Here is a 17,879-nt window from a genome sequence, read left to right on the forward strand (position 1 = left end):
AAATAAAACATTTCAGAGCTTTACTAGAAAGGCTCACCCAGACTGTGCTACACTTTGCTGTGAGGGAAAGGTCAGTATGCTTTTTATTTGTTGTATTTTGTATTAGGTTCATAGGTTCATAAGTAGGTGCTAGGCTATTGGCCCAAGGGCATAAATAAGCCTAGCCAACAAGGTTCCCTGGCTTATGCCCCCCAAGAAAGTTATTTTCCTGTTCCCCTATCGAGCAGAGCCACAGAAGGGATCCCCAGGGTGTATTTCCTATTTCCCATCTACGCATCAAGGTTTTTCTTGAAGAGTGCTAATGAGAAACTTAGCTTAACATAGATGGGTAGCTTGTTCCAGAGTATGGGAAGTCTTTGGGACAAGAATATATCCCTCCAGCATGTCATGTTTATTGTGGTGACAAGGTTTAGGTCCCTAGAACATGTAGCTCGGAGGGATTGGGATTTCTTTAGGTATAGCATGTCCAACAGCTCTGGGTTTGACATAGCTTTATATGTTAGGCAGAGATCACCTCGGAGTAGGCGATATGCTATGGAGTAAAGCTGGAGTTTTTTGAGATGGTCAGAGTGGGGCATCTGTTTAAGGCCCATAATCCTCTTTGTGAGGTACTACTTCTGTGGCCTTTCCAGCTGCTGCAGATGTCTTTTGAGGTACATTACAAAAGGGGCATTGTACTCTATAATGGGTCTAATGAGTATCAAGTAGAAGGGAACAATGACCTCTTTTTTCCTGGATGAGAACCCTTTTGTGATGAGGTGTGCCATGTAGAAGGATTTTCTGACTACTGTGGTGATGTGATTATCAAAGGAGCAACTAGTGTCCACCTGGGTCCCAAGGTCTCTTACCACACATTCGGCATTAAGTAGACTGCCACCTATGTGGTAGTTTATGGGTACTGAGTTTTTACCAAAGGGGATGACAATGCACTTTTTGGCACTGAGCTTGAGGCCTATAACACCACGCATCTGTCTCAGTGAGGCCCTTGTGTAGGATGTCCACATCATTTGGGGACTCGACTATGGTGCCTAGTTTGCAGTCATCTGTGAACTTCACTAGCCAAAGGCCTTCTGTGTTAGGCTGTACCTCAGAGAAGTAGATACCAAATAGGATAGGTCTCAGGACTGAACCCTGTGGTACTCCACTTCTCACTGGTTTGAAGTCAGATTAGGAGTCAGCAACTTTTGCAGTGTGGGTTCTGTGAGTGAGCCAGTTGGCAACCCATCTTGTGATGTAGGAATTTATCCCTAGTTTAGTGAGTTTAGCTATAATTCCAGAATGGGGAATGGTGTTGAAAGCCTTGGTGAAGTCAAGATAGGCTGTGTGAACCACCTTACCCTCATCTACAGCTTTGGTGACTGCTTCAAAGAAGTCGATCAGATTCAGGAGGCATGATCTGCCGTTCACAAATCCGAACTGGGTGGGGTCCAGAGATTGTAGGTTACCAATGTCTTTGTTTATGAGTTCCATGATGATACATTCCATGGCCTTGCAGACCAGGCTCATCAGACTAATGGGGCAATAGTTCCCGGGATCAGTGGTGGCTCCCCCTTTGTGGAGTGGGATAACTGTTGCTATGCACCATTCAATGGGCACAAAGCCTGATGTGAGGCTATGATTGAACATGGTGCTTAGGTGGGGAGCCAGTTTGTTCTGAAGTTCATGTAAAACACAGCCTGGGATGTTGTCTGATCCCATGGATGCTAGGTTTTTGACTTTAGAGAGTGCAGCTTTTACCTGCATAGTTGTGATTATAAAGACTCTGCATTTTTCCTGTATAGATATGGGCCCTTTAGAGGGTGAGAGGGGTGTAAAGTTAGTACTGAATCTGTCTGCTAGGATGTTGGCAATATCAGTTGGTTCTGTAATTTTCATGCCATTGTGCTGTAAATCAGAGCAGATCTGGGTGTTGCCATTGAGATTCTTGCATAGTTATAGAATGCTTTGTGGTTGTCCCTGGAATCAGTGGCAATTTTGTTTTCATAGCTAGCTTTGAAGGATCTTATAAGGGATCTCAGCCTCTTACTGAGACTGACCAGGGAGCTCCTCCACTCATGGGCTTTTACTCTCTTTTGCAAAAGTTTCTTCCTTCTGTTGTAGAGTTTGTTTATAGCAGGGGACCACCAGATTAGCTTCCTTTTTTTGGAGGAAAGAGTTTTGGTTCTGTTTTGGATAGCACGATCCATGCACTCATGTAAGTGCTTATAGAGTGCATTTGTGTAGGATTCAGCAGTTGTAACTGTATTGTCCATCTGCATGGGTGTCATGAAGTTCACCACTTTTGTCTTAAGAAGCATGAATGTGGCTTTGGAGACATTTTTTACCATGGTTTCCTTAATGGGGGTGGTGGTGGGATGTGAATATCTAGGGTGATTAGCTTATGGTCAGATCTGACGAATGAGGAGTTGACTTCAGGTGTGGAACACCGGTCACTCATGTTGGTAACGACTAGATCTAGGATATTGTTGACCCTGGTGGGGGTGTGGATCCAGGGCATTGGAATTTATGAATTCCAGAAAGTGTTGAGTGAAGGAATTGGTACATGAGTAGCTTTCCCAGTTAATGGTGGAGCAGTTTAAATCATCCATTATCAGGGTGTTTGGTTGAACCCTAATATTTTCCAGTATATCAAGAAAAGAGGAGTGGGAATCCTGGGGCATGGTGGGGGATTTGTAGCAAGCTACAATTTGGATTGCAGTTTTGCCCACTTAGTTGTACTTTGATAATCTCGGATGCATTATGCTGAGCAACTAGCCTGGATGTGTGGATATCCTTAATGAATATGGACACACCTTCACCTTTGGTGTTCCAGTCCAGGTTAGGTGGCCGAAAAGTGTGGTATTTGTTAAAGCCTGGTAATGCAGGGGTTCTGTCTGGTGCCTTGAACCAGGTCTCAGTCACTGCACAGATATCGATGTTCTCCATTTTAAGGAGTGCCTTGAGGGAGTGCATTTTGAGATTTAGACTTCTAGCACTGAGTAGCATTATCCTCAGTTTTGGGCTGCCTGTTCCTGTTAAAGTGGTGAATTTGTCATTTGAACCTTGCCTAAAAAAGGCACTATTAGGATGGCAAGAGCCTTGGCCAGTATCTGTAATCCCAGGGTTGACAGGTGCAGGCCATCTCTGGCAAAGCATTGTGGTCTGTCGACCATGTCATCCCAGGCGGACAGATACTGGACCCCTTAGAATGACACCAGAAGCTTAGCCAATTGTTAAAGTCAATCATTTTGTCCTTGTACTGCGGTATCATTCTGGTTGATGGCAGGATGCTACTCAGGGCTAGGGCCATATCTGCCTGGGCTACAAGATGGGATAGCTCTTCCATGTCTCTTTTCATGTAGTCCAGGGAGGTATTTCTTAGGTCATTCACACCAACATGTACAATGACAGAGTCATACTTGTACTTGTTGTGGAGTGACCTGAGTGCTTGGGTTATGTGGTGGATCCTGGCACCTGACAGGCAGCTGACAGTAACCTTCTCCTTGTTTAGCCTGGTGAGTGAGACATCAGTGTGCCTGACTATAGAGTCAGCTATGACTAGTGTGTTGGGTATGTTGTTTTGCCTTATGGGCTGTGGTTGAGTGGCATACTAAGTCTGTGAGCTATGTGTCATTTGTGTTGTGTTGGGGGTGGAGGTTGCTAGCATTTCTGCTTTGGAGGTCTCTGTTCCTTGAACAAATTATTATTGAGAGCCTCCATGAATGTTTTTGTGTTTCTATGTGTGGATTTTGGTAGTGTAGGTTTAGTGGACTATGTGATGAGTGTGGTGTGGTGCAAGTGTTTACCTTCTCTGCTTGACTGTCAAGTTCAGTCTTGGTTGGATAGAGCTTTACCTCCAGTTTAGCTAGATAAGTACATCTTTCACAGGTTGTAGTGTTGGGTGGGAGGAGGAGAGGGTTGTCTGTGTACATGAGGCAATTGCTACATTACCCCAAGATGCTCATATTCATCAGATAGACAGGAGAGAACACTGGGAGCTGACCCGTGGACATGCCTGAATAAAAAACTTTTTTCCTCTAGACAAGTGAGGAAAGTGAGTACAAGCACTGTTTTTCTCTAAGCAAGCGAGGAAAGTAAGTACAAAAACTGTTTTCCTCTGGGTAATAAGGAAGGTTGAGTGTTGTAGTAATTTGTAGCTTCTTTAGTGCTTACAACAAGTTCTGAACAAGTGCTGAGCACAAATAAGCAAATGTAGGTGCTAAAACTAGGCATTTGTATCTAAACTAGACTAGTTACAGGAAAGAAACAAGTGGAAATGCAAGCTTTTAAATCAGAAAATTGAAAGAGATGGAAAGATTGCCCAAACGGCCAATAACTACAATTACAGGGCCAGAAACCACTCCTTATGTAGTAGATAGGTTACCTAGTGCTTACCACTCCCACTGATAAGCTAGCAGGCTTCCCTCCAACATAGAAAGGCTTGGGGGCTTCAGGAGCTTACACACAGCCCTGGATGCAGCAAATCTGTATCTGGACTAGACTAGTTACAGGAACAGGGGAAACAAGTGCAAATATGATCTTTTAAATCAGGAAGTTGAGAGAGATGGAAAAACTGCCCAAACAGCCAATAACTACAATTTCTGGGCCAGAAACCACTCATTATGTGTAAGATAGGTTACATAATGCTTACCACTCCCACTGATGAGCTAGCAGGCTTCCCTCCAACACAGACAGGGTTGGGGTGCTCAGAAGATTACAAACAGTCCTGGATATAGCAAATCTGTATCTGGACTAGACTAGCTACAGGAAAGGCAGGAAACAAGCAAACTTTTTTATGTTACAGTTAAGCAGAACACAAGGAGATTCTAGCAAAGTGTTTTTTTTTTTTTTTTGGTAAAGGAAAGGGAGAGAGGAGAAGCAGAAGATAATTCATGGTTAGGAAACTAAGTGTTTGGCCATCTCAAATCTTCTCTCTGTATTACATAGAATGAGCTAATGACACTAGACTTGGAGGAGTGTCCCAGATCAAATTTACAGTAGGGGCGGGCAACTGCAAAGCCACCAAGTATAACAGCAAGACACCAACAGGGAGGGAGGGTGAGGAACAATACTAAAGCTACTATCCTACACTCTTTTAGACAGTAAACACTACAGAAATGTTTATCACAGCAAAAGAACAACAGTGAGCCACAAAATGAAAGTTTTAAACAGGTAAAGGAGTAAGGAGACTCTACAGAATGCATTTAACTGCAAACAAATCAGTTATATGATACACTCCTTGGCAGGAAATCAGAAAAAACAAATAGGTGCTTAACAAGTAGGGACAATTTCCCCTTAATACCTTTCACACAGTGAAACTAGCTAAAACGTTTTACAAACAGTGTGACAGTAAATACCTATTTATCTGGCCCTGTAAGGCAGACAATTTTAGTTTAACCATGCAGATTAGATAATAGCAATAAAATACAGTAAAATGTATGCAGTAGGCAATAAAAAGTGCTATATATAAATTGCTAGAAGCAATAACTAGTAATAATAAGCAAAAAAGATACTAATTGTTATACATCTCAGATCAGAGTTGTAGTCAATGTCCCTCCTCCACTCGGCTCAGTCTGTATAGACAGAAATCCGCTCAAAGTTTGTACTTAAATACCAGAAGATAGAACCTTAAACAGCTTTTTTAAAAAAAGCTCAAAAGAAGCAATGAGTGTTTACTACAAGCCCTAGACCATCCAACCTCCACCAGCCAGCAGCCAATCAACACAATCCTGCCACAAAGATTAAGAAAGGCTTCTGCTAATTCAAGATAGCCTGGTCATGTGCTCAGAACAACCAATGCAAAAGCAAACATGCCCAGAGACAGCAAATCTGAACTGGGACAATACTAAAGCTACTAGCCTACACTCTTTTAGACAGTAAACACTACAGAAATGTTTATCACAGCAGAAGAACAGCAGTGAGCCACAAAATGAAAGTTTTAAACAGATAAAGGAGCAAGGAGACTCTACAGAATGTTTTTAACTGCACACCAATCAGTTATATGATACACTCCTTGGCAGGAAGTCAGAACACATAAATATGTACATAACAAGTAGGAAAATTTTCCCCTTAATACCTTTCACGCAGTGAAACTAGCTAAAAAGCTTTACAAATAGATTATTTCAGTAAAAACCTATTTATCAGGCCCTGTAAGGTAAACATTTTAGTTTAACTGTGCAGATTAGCTAATTGCAATAAAATGCAGTAAAAAGTATGCAGCAGGCAATAAAAAGTGCTATAAATTGCTAGAAGCAATAACTAGTAATAATAAGCAAAAAAACAGGATACTTATTGTTATATATCTCAGATCAGAGTTGTAGTCAATGCCCCACCTCCACTCGGCTCAGTGCGTATATTACTTTATTGCCTTTTTCTGTTTTGAATATTATGATTTGTTTTCTTTACCTTGTGTTTTACTTTTATTCTACTTTTAACTGCATATTAAAACTTGAAAAGAGACCACAGCTGTATCTGTTGTGAGTCAGGCAGAAATTAGAACAGGTCAATTAAAGACTCACACATACGATCCTAAGATAGAAGAGGTCAGTTAAGGTTAATCATCTGTGAACTGAGGGGGTGGAGCTTGGAACTAAACCTTCTATTTAAGGGCTAAAATAAAACATTTCAGAGCTTTACTAGAAAGGCTCACCCACACTCTGCTACACTTTGCTGTGAGGGAAAGGTCAGTATGCTTTTTATTTGTTATATTTTGTATTACTTTATTGCCTTTTTCTATTTTGAATATTGTGATGTGTTTTCTTTACCTTGTGTTTTACTTTTACTCTGCTTTTAACTGCATATTAAAACTTGAAAAGAGACCACAGCTCTGTCTCTTGTGAGTCAGGTGGAAATAATATTTCCCACCCTCTCACACAGTTACTGGTGTGTTCTTAAAAACTACTGTCTTTCTATTTGCCTGCATCTTATGTTAATTTGACCATATATCTCATTTCCTCTCTGCGTTTGCTGGCTTGTGTAACTAAGCACAAAATTATCATTTTGTGAAATCACTCCCCTTCAACTATTGAAATTTATTGGTCATTCCTTTGTATTCCATAGTACCAGAATACAAAAGTGACCACCCCCTTTCAATCTATCTTGCTGTTTTAAAAATAGTGACTCTCCACTAAAACTTAACTTTTTAGACAGATAAAACTTAAGTTACCTACTTTCACATCTAATTCCTCTAGTGCATGCTGCAGTGTTTAGGATAAACCTTTTTTTTCATCTTACCTTTAAGTATCTATTGCAAGACCACCAGTTATTGGAGAGCCCACATTCTGCCTCTCAGTAGTCATCTTGGGATTAGTGCTTCTGTTTTCTCCTGGTGAGGGAAGGTGTGCAGTTACATTATTTCCTGGAGACTGCTGATCACCAGAAAGCTTACTAACTGCTTAATAGGTGACAGCTTGGAATCTGTGCTTATATTCTGATACTGGTGAGAGTAGGAGCAGAGTGCATTGATTACTGACTCTTTCTGGTCGGAGTCCCTGTGACTAGCACTTGCTCTAAAACCTGCAGGAAAGCACTAGGAAGCCTTAAACTGATACAAGCACTCAACTCTCCTTGTTAATAAGGAGAAATTAATTGTAGGCACTAAACAGCCTATAATTGCAAAGTACCTTCCCAAGGTAAGGGAAAACAGGTCTTGTACTCTCCAAAAAAGAAACCTAACCAAGCATGTCCAAGGGTCAGATTCTGGTGATTTCTCCTGTCCACCTGGTGAATCTGGGCATACTGGAGCAATGCAGAAATTGCCTCATGTACACAGACAAGCCTCTACTCCTACCACCCAACACTACAACCTGCGAGAAATGCACTTACATAGCCAAACTGGAAGCAAAGCTCTCTCCAGCCAAGATTGTGCTAGACAATCAAGAAGAGGTTAATACCTGCACTACACATCAAGCAACACATAGGCCTTCAAAACCATCACTACCAACACCCACACATAGCAACACTAAACCCACATATGCGGAGGCCCTTAACTTTAACCTGTCCAAACAACAAGGACCTCTGAAGCTGAAACAAAAACAGCAATCACAACCAAGGTATCACATAGCTCACAACGCCAGTGTGTCACCCAACAACAGCCCCTAAGGCAAGACAACTTACCCAACACTTTAGTCATAGGTGACTGCATAGTCAGGCACACTGATGTCCCACTCACCAGGCTGAACAAGGATAAAATTACAATCAGCTGCTTGTCGGGTGCCAGGATCTGCCACATAATGCATGCACTCAAGTCACTCCACAATAAGTACAAATATGACTCTGTCATTGTCCATGTTAGAGTAAATGACTTGAGTCATACCTCCCTGGACTACATGAAGAGAGATATGGAAGAGCTCTCAGATCATGTGGCCCAGGCAGGTATGACCCTAGCCCTGAGTAGCATCTTGTCATTGCCCAGAATGATACCACAGTATAAGGACAAAATGATTGACTTCAGCAATTGGCTAAGCTTTTGGTGTCATTCAAAGGGGATACAGTATCTGTCTGCCTGGGATGACATGACCGACAAACCACGATGCTTTGTCAGAGATGGTCTGCACCTGTCTCCCCTGGGATTCAAATTATTGGTTAAGTCTCTTGCCACCCCTATAGTGCATTTTTTAGGCAAGTCTCAAAGGACAAAACCACCACTGTAACAGGTGTAAGTATGCAAAATCTGAAGGTAATGCTACTCAATGCTAGAAGTCTAAACCTCAAAATTCACTCTCTCTCTCAAGGCACTCCTAAAAATGGAGAACATCGATATCTGTGCAGTAACTGAGACCTGGGTCATGGCACCACAGAGCACCCCTGCAATACCAGGCTACAACTCTTACCAAACTTTTCGGCCACCAAACTAGAACTGAAACAGTAAGGGTGGAGGAGTGTCCATATTCACCAGGGATATTCACACCTCCAGGCTAGTTGCCCAACACAATGCATCCAAAATTCTCCAGGTGCAACTAACACTAGGTAAGACTGCAATCCAAATTGTAGCTTGCTTGCTACAGATCCCCCACCATACCCCGATTCTCACTATACTTTTATAAACATACTGGAAAATATTAAGATATAACCAAACACCCTAATACTGGGTGATTTCAACTACTCTGCCATTAACTGGGAAAACTACTCGTGTACCAACACCTTTGCCCAATGGTTCTTGGAATTCATAAATTCCAATGCTCTGGATCAACTAATCCATAGTCCCACCAGGGGCTCCAATATCCTGGACCTGGTCTTTACCAACATGGAAAATGGATGATCCACACCAGTGATCACCCCCTCGTTAGTTAGGTCTGACCATAAGCTAGCCACCTTTGACATCAACATCCCACTCCCCCAGTAAGGAAACATCCGTAAAAAAATTCTCCAAGGCCAACTTTCTGCTACTCAAGTCAGAAGTGACAAACTTCATGACACCCATGCAGACTGGAACTGAAAGCTCGACTGCAGAATCCTACACTAAAGCACTGTATGAGCACATCCACTTGTGCATGAATCGTGCCATTCCAAATAGAACCAAGATGCTTTCCTCCAAAAAAAGGAAGCCAATCTGGTGGTCCCCTGTCATAAACAAACTATACAACAGAAGGAAGAAACTGTTACAGAAAAGAGGAAAATCCCAGGATACAAAAATCTCCCTTACCAGCCTCAGTAAGAAGCTGAGATCCCTCATAAAATCCTCCAGAGCTAGTTACAAAAATAAAATTGCCAAAGATTCCAAAGACAGCTACAAGGCAATCTATAACTATGTCAAGAATCTAAATGGCAATGCTCAGATCTGCTCTGAGCTACAACAGAATGGTATTAAATATACTGATCCCAAGGACATTGCCAATATCCTGTCAGATTGATTCAGTGCCAACTTCACCCCTGTCTCACCCTCTAAAGGGCCCATCTCAATACAGAAAGATTGCCAAATTCTGGTAATCATGGCCACACAGGTAAAAACCACACTCTCCAAAGCTAAGAATACAGCATCCATGGGACCAGACAACCTCCTGGGCTGTGTACTACACGAACTACAAAATGAACTGGCACCTCACCTAAGTATCATGTTTAATCATAGCCTCACCTCAGGCTTCATGCCCACTGAGTGGTGAACAGCTACAGTTATCTCACTCCACAAGGGGGGATCCACCTTGGATCCTGGGAACTACCATCCCATCAGTCTGATGTGCCTGATCTGTAAGGCCACGGAATGTATTATCATGGAACTTATAAACAAAGACATTGGAAGCCTTCAAACACTGGACCCCACCCAGTTTGGGTTCGTGAAGGGCTGATCGTGTATCCTGAACCTGATTGCCTTCTTCAAATTAGTCTCCAGAGCCGTGGATGAGGGTAAGGCAGTCCACACAGCCTATCTGAACCTTGCCAAGGCCTTTGACACCAACCCCCACTCTAGAATCATAGATAAACTTACTAAGCTGGGCATAAATCCCTACGTTACTCAATGGGTTGCTAACTGGCTTACTGACAGAACCCACACTGTAAAAGTAGCTGACTCCAAATCCAGCTCCAGACAAGTGACAAGTGGAGTACCTCAGGGTTCAGTCCTGGGACCGCTCTTGTTTGGCATCTACTTCTCTGAAGTACAGGCCAACACTGAGGGACTTTGGCTAACAAAGTTTGCAGATGACTGCGAACTGGGAGCCATTATTGAATCGTCAAATGATGTGGACATTCTACAAAAGGGCCTTACAGAAACAGATGCTTGGTGTCAGAACCACGGGCTCAATCTCAATGCCAAGAAGTGTATAGTTATCCCCATTGGGAAAAAACATGTACCCATGAATTACCACTTTGGTGGCAGTATACTAAACATCAAAAGTGTGATAAGAGACTTAGGAACACAAGTGGACAGTGGTTTCACCTTTGATGACCACATCGCCACAACAGTCAGGAAATCCTTCTAGGAGGCACACCTCATCACTAAGGGCTTTTCATCCAGAAAAAAAGAGGTCATTGCCCCACTGTATTCATCCCTCACTAGACCCATCATAAGGTACAATGCCCCATTTGGTATGTACCTCACAAGACATCTGCAACAACTGGAAAGGCCGCAGAAACACCTCACTAAAAGAATCACAGACCTAAAGCAGATGCCCTATGCTGACCGACTAAAAAAACGCTAGCTATACTCTGTTGCATGTCGTCTACTCAGAGGCGATCTCTGCTTAACATACAAGACCATGTCAAACCCAGAGCTTTTGGACATGTTACACTTAAAGAAATCCCAATCCATCAGAGCACTAAACCTCGTCATCCCAATGATCAAAACATGCTGTAGGGATTGGTTACTGACCCAGAGACTCCCCATAGTCTGGAATAGACTGCCCCTACATGTCAAGCAGAGCACCTCCTTGGCTCTCATCAAAAGGAACATTGACGACTGGATGGGAGATAGGAAATTTACCCCAGGGATCATGCCAGTTGCCCTGCTAGAAAGGGGTCCAGGGAAGTAAATATTGTGGGAAGAAATAGGCAGGGAATTGTTATGGCTAGGCTTGCATAGGCCCTAGGGCAGATAGCCTAGTACCAAACTATGAATCTATAAACCTACGGTGGGCAGCCCAGACTGCCCCCAACAGAATCTGACAGGAAAAGGGGAAGCCACTAGTCCAGTTTCAAGTCCAGGACCTAGGGTTAATTTTTTTAAATGCAACCAGTGGGGCCATGTAGCATATAAATATCCAGGGAGGCAAGGTGGGGAAAAAAAGGTGGGACAGCCAGTAAGTAAGAATGACAAAATGCCAACAGTAAGTTGCCTTGAGACAACAAGGGTACCAAACTACCACCAGAGGTTATATCCTATCTTAATGATTGGCAACAAGACCATTGCTAAGAGAGACTCAGCCTCTGACAAAACCACTGTGAAGTGTGCATTGGTTACAGAGGAGCATTAGTTGCCTGGGTAGTCTACTCCAGTCAGAGCTTTTGGAGGGATCCCATTCCAAATACCTTTGGCTAGGGTTCACCTTGACTGGGAAGGTGGGAAAGGAAGCCAGCAAGTAGGTGAATTTCAAGATATCCCTGCAGATGTCCTGATAGGGAATGATTTTGATAATGCAGTACTGTGTGTTCATGCAATTACACACAGTCAGACTTGGAGACAACCATGTGGGTCTGGTAGCCTGGGGGAGACCCAGACAGACTGCACACTTGCAGCCAGGACTGGAGCGTTGGTTACTTCAGTGAGGGAGCTGCCCTGAAGCAGTGAGACTGAAGGTGAGCCACTGCTGCTTGTGGGTACTGTGGATAGAATTATTGCAAGGGTAGATGTGAGTAGTAGTATCCAGGCTGATAGTGAGGCACTGCTGCTAGAGGATACCAGACTTCCTGTGGAAGGGGAGCTGAGAAGGGTTACAAAGACAGAGTTGAGACAGGTTCAGCTCTCAGACCCTACATTACAAGGCCTGAGGGAGGTAGCAAGTGATGCACCTGATTCTCAAGGGATGGGAGAATCTTTACACTGGGCCAACGGATGCTGTATAGAGAATGGACCCCTGAGTGAGGGATAGAGGGGGAGAGAATACAGCAGTTGGTAGTGTCCAGAGCCTACCATCTGGCACTTCAAGCCATAGCCCATGATATTCCCTTAGCAGGCCATATGAGCATAAAACATACAAAGTGACGTATTATGCCAAACTTCTATTGGCCTGGGATTTCCAGATATGTAACAAGGTACTGCAAGACCTGTGAGCAGTGCCAAAAGGTAGGCAAGGCAGGAGACAAGGTGAAAGCTCCTTTAATGCCTTTGCTTGTGACTGTGGAGTCATTTCCGAGGGTAGTTATGGATATTGTGGGTCCTTTGAGTACCCCAAGTTCCACAGGGAAAAGGTATATCCTAGTGGTAGTAGATTGTGCTACCAGATACCCTGATGCAGTGTCTCTGTCCTTCATTGAGGCCGAAAAGGTGGCAAATGTTTTGTTAGAGATTTTCAGCAGGGTAGGTTTCCCAAATATAATAGTGATTGACAGAGGTGCCAATTTCATGTCAGACTTGCTGGCTTGTCTGTGGAAGTACTGTGGAGTGAAGCACCTATAGACCACCTCCTACCATCCCCAGACTAATGGTCTTGTTGAGAAGTTAAACTCTACACTCAAGACAAATTTATGGGCATTTGCAGACCAGTTTAAGAGGGATTAGGACACATACTTACCCCATCTGTTGTTTGCTTACAGAGAGGTTCCCCAGGAATCCATAGCTTTTTCACCCTTTACATTGCATGGGAATAGGATGAGGGTACCTCTAGATTTAATTCAAGATCAGTGGGAGGATGATTGTGAATCCCACAAGGAGTCTGTTGTGGCATATGTCCTAAACCTCAGGACAAGGCTCACAGAGCTCATGGGCTTGGCCCAGGGGAACCTGGCAGAAGCCCAACAGCAGAGAAAGGTCTGGTATGACAGGAATGCTTGAGTTAGAGAGTATGACATAGGGAATCAGGTAATTATTCCCTTTCCTGTCAGACTCAAAAACGTGCAGGCAGCCTGGGGTGACCCTATGAGGTGGTAAGGAAGGTCTGTGATGTTACCTACATGGTAGAACTGCTAGGCAGGAGGCAGGGGCACAGATTGTAGCATCTTTACATGATGAAACCTTACCATGATAGGGAGGCCCTTTAGCTGAATATTTGCAGTGGATTGCAAGAGGAGTCTGAGGGGGATCTGGTGATTGATCTCCTCAGTGAGGCTCAGACTGACACCTCAGTGGAAGGGGTAGCAGTGTCCCAGCAGCTATCCCCTACCCAGGTTCAAGAAATCCAAGCAGTGTTACAGGAGTTTGGGGACATGTTCACTGGGAAATCAGGGTGCACCCACCTGGTGCAGCACCATGTGGATACAGGACCCCAACGGCCTATTAAGCAGGCCCCTTATAAAGTGCTTGAGAGAGTCAAACAGACTCTGAGGGAGGAGATACAGGAAATGTTGGAACTAGGGGTAATTCAGGATTCCAGTAGTCCCTGGGCCTCCCCAGTGGTGCTTGCACCAAAGAAGGATGGCAGCAACAGGTTCTGTTTGGACTACAGGTAATTAAGTAGTCACACAGAGTCAGATGCTTATCCCATGCATAAGACAGATGAAGCCCTAGAACAGCTAAGTGGGCTATCTTACCACCATTTTTCTTACCAAGGGTTACTGGCAAGTGCCCTTGACTCCCATTGCTAGAGAGAGGTCAGCCTTTGTGACTCCTTTTTGATAGTATGACGTCACAAATATGCCCGTTGGGATGAAAAATGCCCCAGCAACTTTCCAGAGGCTGGTAGATCATATCCTAGCAGGAGCAGTAGATTTTGCCCTTGCTTACCTAGGTGATATTGCCATCTACAGCCATTCCTGGCAAGAGCACCTTCAGCATGTCAGGGAGCTGCTGGGCTGACGACACAGGGCAGGGTTGACCATTAAGCCCAGTAAATGTCAGATGGGTATGGCAGTGGTCTCCTACCTGGGACAAAGAGTGGGTAGTAGTAAGATCAGGCTAGAACCAGTCAAAGTGGAAACCATTCAGGCATGGCCTGCACCTGTTACCAAAAAGTAGGTGAGGGCATTTTTAGGGACAGCAGGATACTGCAGAAAGTTTGTCTCCAGTTATAGTACCATAGCTGCTCCCCTCACAGACCTGACAAGCAAAAACAGGCCAGATAAGGTAGTGTGGACCCCAGCATGTGATCTGGCATTCCAGAAGCTTAAAAAAGCTTTGGGAGGATACCCTGCATTAGCCAGTCCAGATTACAGCAAATAATTTGTTGTGCAGCTGGATGCTTCAAACCATGGTGCAAGGGATGTACTTAGCTAGATTTCTTCAGAAGGAGAAGAGCACCCAGTGGTTTATCTCAGTCATAGGCTCCAACCCAGGAAGGAATGCTATGCAGCTGTAGAAAAGGAATGTCTAACTATAGTGTGGACACTGTAGACACTTCATCCTTATCTGTATGGAAGAAAATTCACTGTAGTTACAGACCACAATCCCCTAACATGGCTACATCAAGCCAGCCAGCAAAATGCCAAGCTACTAAGGTGGAGCCTAGGGTTGCAAGCACATGATATGACAGTGCAGCACTGCAGTGGGGTTAGCAATGCCAATGTTGATGGACTGTCAAGACAGGGAATGGGGCAAGGTATTCCCAGATAGTCTCAACCCTCTCAAGCAACATTTCTCAAGGGTCACTTGAAAAACTAACTTGAATATTCAAGGGGGTAGGGGAGAACTGTGAAGGCTGCCAGCCCAGCTAGATGGAATTTTGTAAATAATTCTGTGCTATTTGTGAATAGTAATATGACTTGTATGCTTGTATTATAAATGTAAGAAAACTATAAGTTATGTGCTGAGCTTCAAGAATGTAACCACAGTGTACCATTCTGAAAAAGAACAGAAATGTATGTACCTGTGCAAATGTATGTTTTCATGGAAGAAGTTGGAACATACAGAGTTAACTTGCAAAACTCTGGGAAAATAAGTTGAAATTGTCTACGACTGTGCTATAAAGTTAGTTATTGCAAAGAGACATGATTTCTAGAGCTAGGAGGTTTTTCTATTGTTTGGAAACAGAATTAATTACAGGTTTCAAAGGTAAACATGTGTAACTGTTTTACGACTTCCATTTCCAGGCAAACTTCTAAGAGATAAGTATTTTTGACACAGAGATGACAAAGAATGATGTAATCTGAGATAACCCAGCAGAAATGTTTGATAGTAATTTAAGAATTGCCTCAGAGAGTGAGTCTGCATTTTGTATCTTGTCTTTGGACCTGTAAACATCCATTCAGCACTTGAATTTGCCTGGCTCTGTAAGTAAGACTTAGATCACAGCATCTCTCTCTTAGCGCTAGATAGGAATATAATAAGATCAGTCTAGATGTTTTCTAATTTATGTGAGACTGTGCTGCAATGTTGTTTTAAAATATTTCCTGTGATTCTGAACTCTGTTGTCACTATGTTGAGTTATTGAGTATTGTCTTGTGGTTTTATTATTTATTATTAAATATATTTAAACCTTTTAATTGTGGCTGGTTTGTTTAGAGATATTTAAGCTCTTAATGTACTTGCATATGTGTTTGGGGACACTGTACAGGCCACTCTTAAATAGCCTTAGTCTTGGACACACTTACCATTTGGATAATAGTAGTATTGCACAGTAGATTTGGTCACCATTTGGGAAGGTACTTGTTGCTGATAAAGGGAGGTTGGTGGCAGTAATTTCTACCTTATAGTCTGGGCAGAAGGGGGGGGTCGGCTAGTGAACCTGTGCCAGCCTTCCCCAGGAGTGTCTGTATATTTGTATATAAATCAAATCTCAAAGTGTGTGTGTGTCAGCTACTTGGGCAGGGACACAAAGCACTAGTTGGACAGAGAAGGTGCTGGAGATTTTGGCTTGACCACTCAGCTGAGATCTTAACCCTATAGCTGTGCCAGTGGGGAGTCTTATTGGGGATCTGTAGAGAGAGGGAGAAACCAGCCCCAGACAGACTATGATCTCTACGTGCTCTTAAGGGAAATTGTACTTTACTGTGTGAGTACTTGTTATCCTTCCCAATGTGCATGTGCCTTACTGATGCTAGTGGTGAGGATTGAGGCTCCTTGATTACTGGGCTAGTGCATGGGCGTCACACACCCTACCCCAGTTATATGTCAGATCCTTGATAGATGTCCTCTGCATTATTCAAGTAAGGATGCTTATCTCACACAGATATCCTTCCCATTGTTATGTCACCTTGTGTGACAGTCACAAAATACACATTTTCACTGTACAGTCCCTACTGTACCACATATATATGTGATTGGTGTTGCTGCTATAACCATCTTCCATTGACATGCCCTCATCTGCTGTACATTAGCTTGTTTCACCTGTCCTCTTTCCCTGTATTCATTCCTGCAATTCATCTGTATGTCCCTATTCAATACACACACTTCCTCGAGTGTTTATTTTACATGGCAGTCCATGTACTGTTATATATCATTTACACAGCTTCAATAAACTGTCCTGTACCATATTTGGACCATATACTTTGCATTCATACCTCTCTACTATCCAGATGTTCACAGAATGTCCAGATCTGTTCTTTATCAAATGTGTAGCTTCTGCTATATCACAGGGATGATCTCAGGACTGATGTGACTCAATATTATATACATTTGAGTTTCAAACTTCAAATCCTTCAGAACATGTTATCTTAATACAACTTTCTTGTTATTGTAGCACATTTCTATTGGGAAAATATGGCAAATATGTCAAATATGTCCCTGTTTCTTAGTCAGTGTCCCCTATTATGTTGGCCTTTGTCCAGATGACTTGCACTTAGAAATTGAGAACTATCTGTGAAGCCCTGGTGATCATTTTGGCAACCAGCACAAAACTTAAGACCATAAGTGCTCTGATTTAAACAGGATTGCTATCCATGTTTGTTTACATGGTTTCCTGACCAGCAACACTGTTGCCAGCAATGAAACCTCACTTAAATGAGGTGTGCAGCATGAATATGCATTGCGCACTGCTGCTCACTGTGCACCACCATGCACACGTTAACTCTGTGCAGGCTTTGTGCGAAACCTACATGGAGTTTATTGAATCTCCAGAAATTAATTATAAACTTGGAGTCTCTATAAGGAATAATTTAGACCAATAAAGCCTGTAGGAAGATAAATAATAAATAGTAAAATATATGTCTTGATCCTTTAACTATCTATATAAGCTATTTACATTTAATATAGTTGAGTTGCACAAACAAGTCTTAACTACTAAATAGAAACTGAACAAAGCAATAAATAAAAATGGACTAAAACAAAAAATAGATAATTAAATTAATAACAACTGCTCATTAAATGAAAATAAATACGTTTTCTCCAAGAGTAAGAAAATGGGATAAATAATTAATATAAACTTCCATCCAAAATTCTC

The sequence above is a fragment of the Protopterus annectens genome, chromosome 1.part2, assembly GCF_019279795.1.
Source record: "Protopterus annectens isolate FY-2018-M chromosome 1.part2, PAN1.0, whole genome shotgun sequence".
NCBI lineage: Eukaryota > Metazoa > Chordata > Ceratodontiformes > Protopteridae > Protopterus > Protopterus annectens.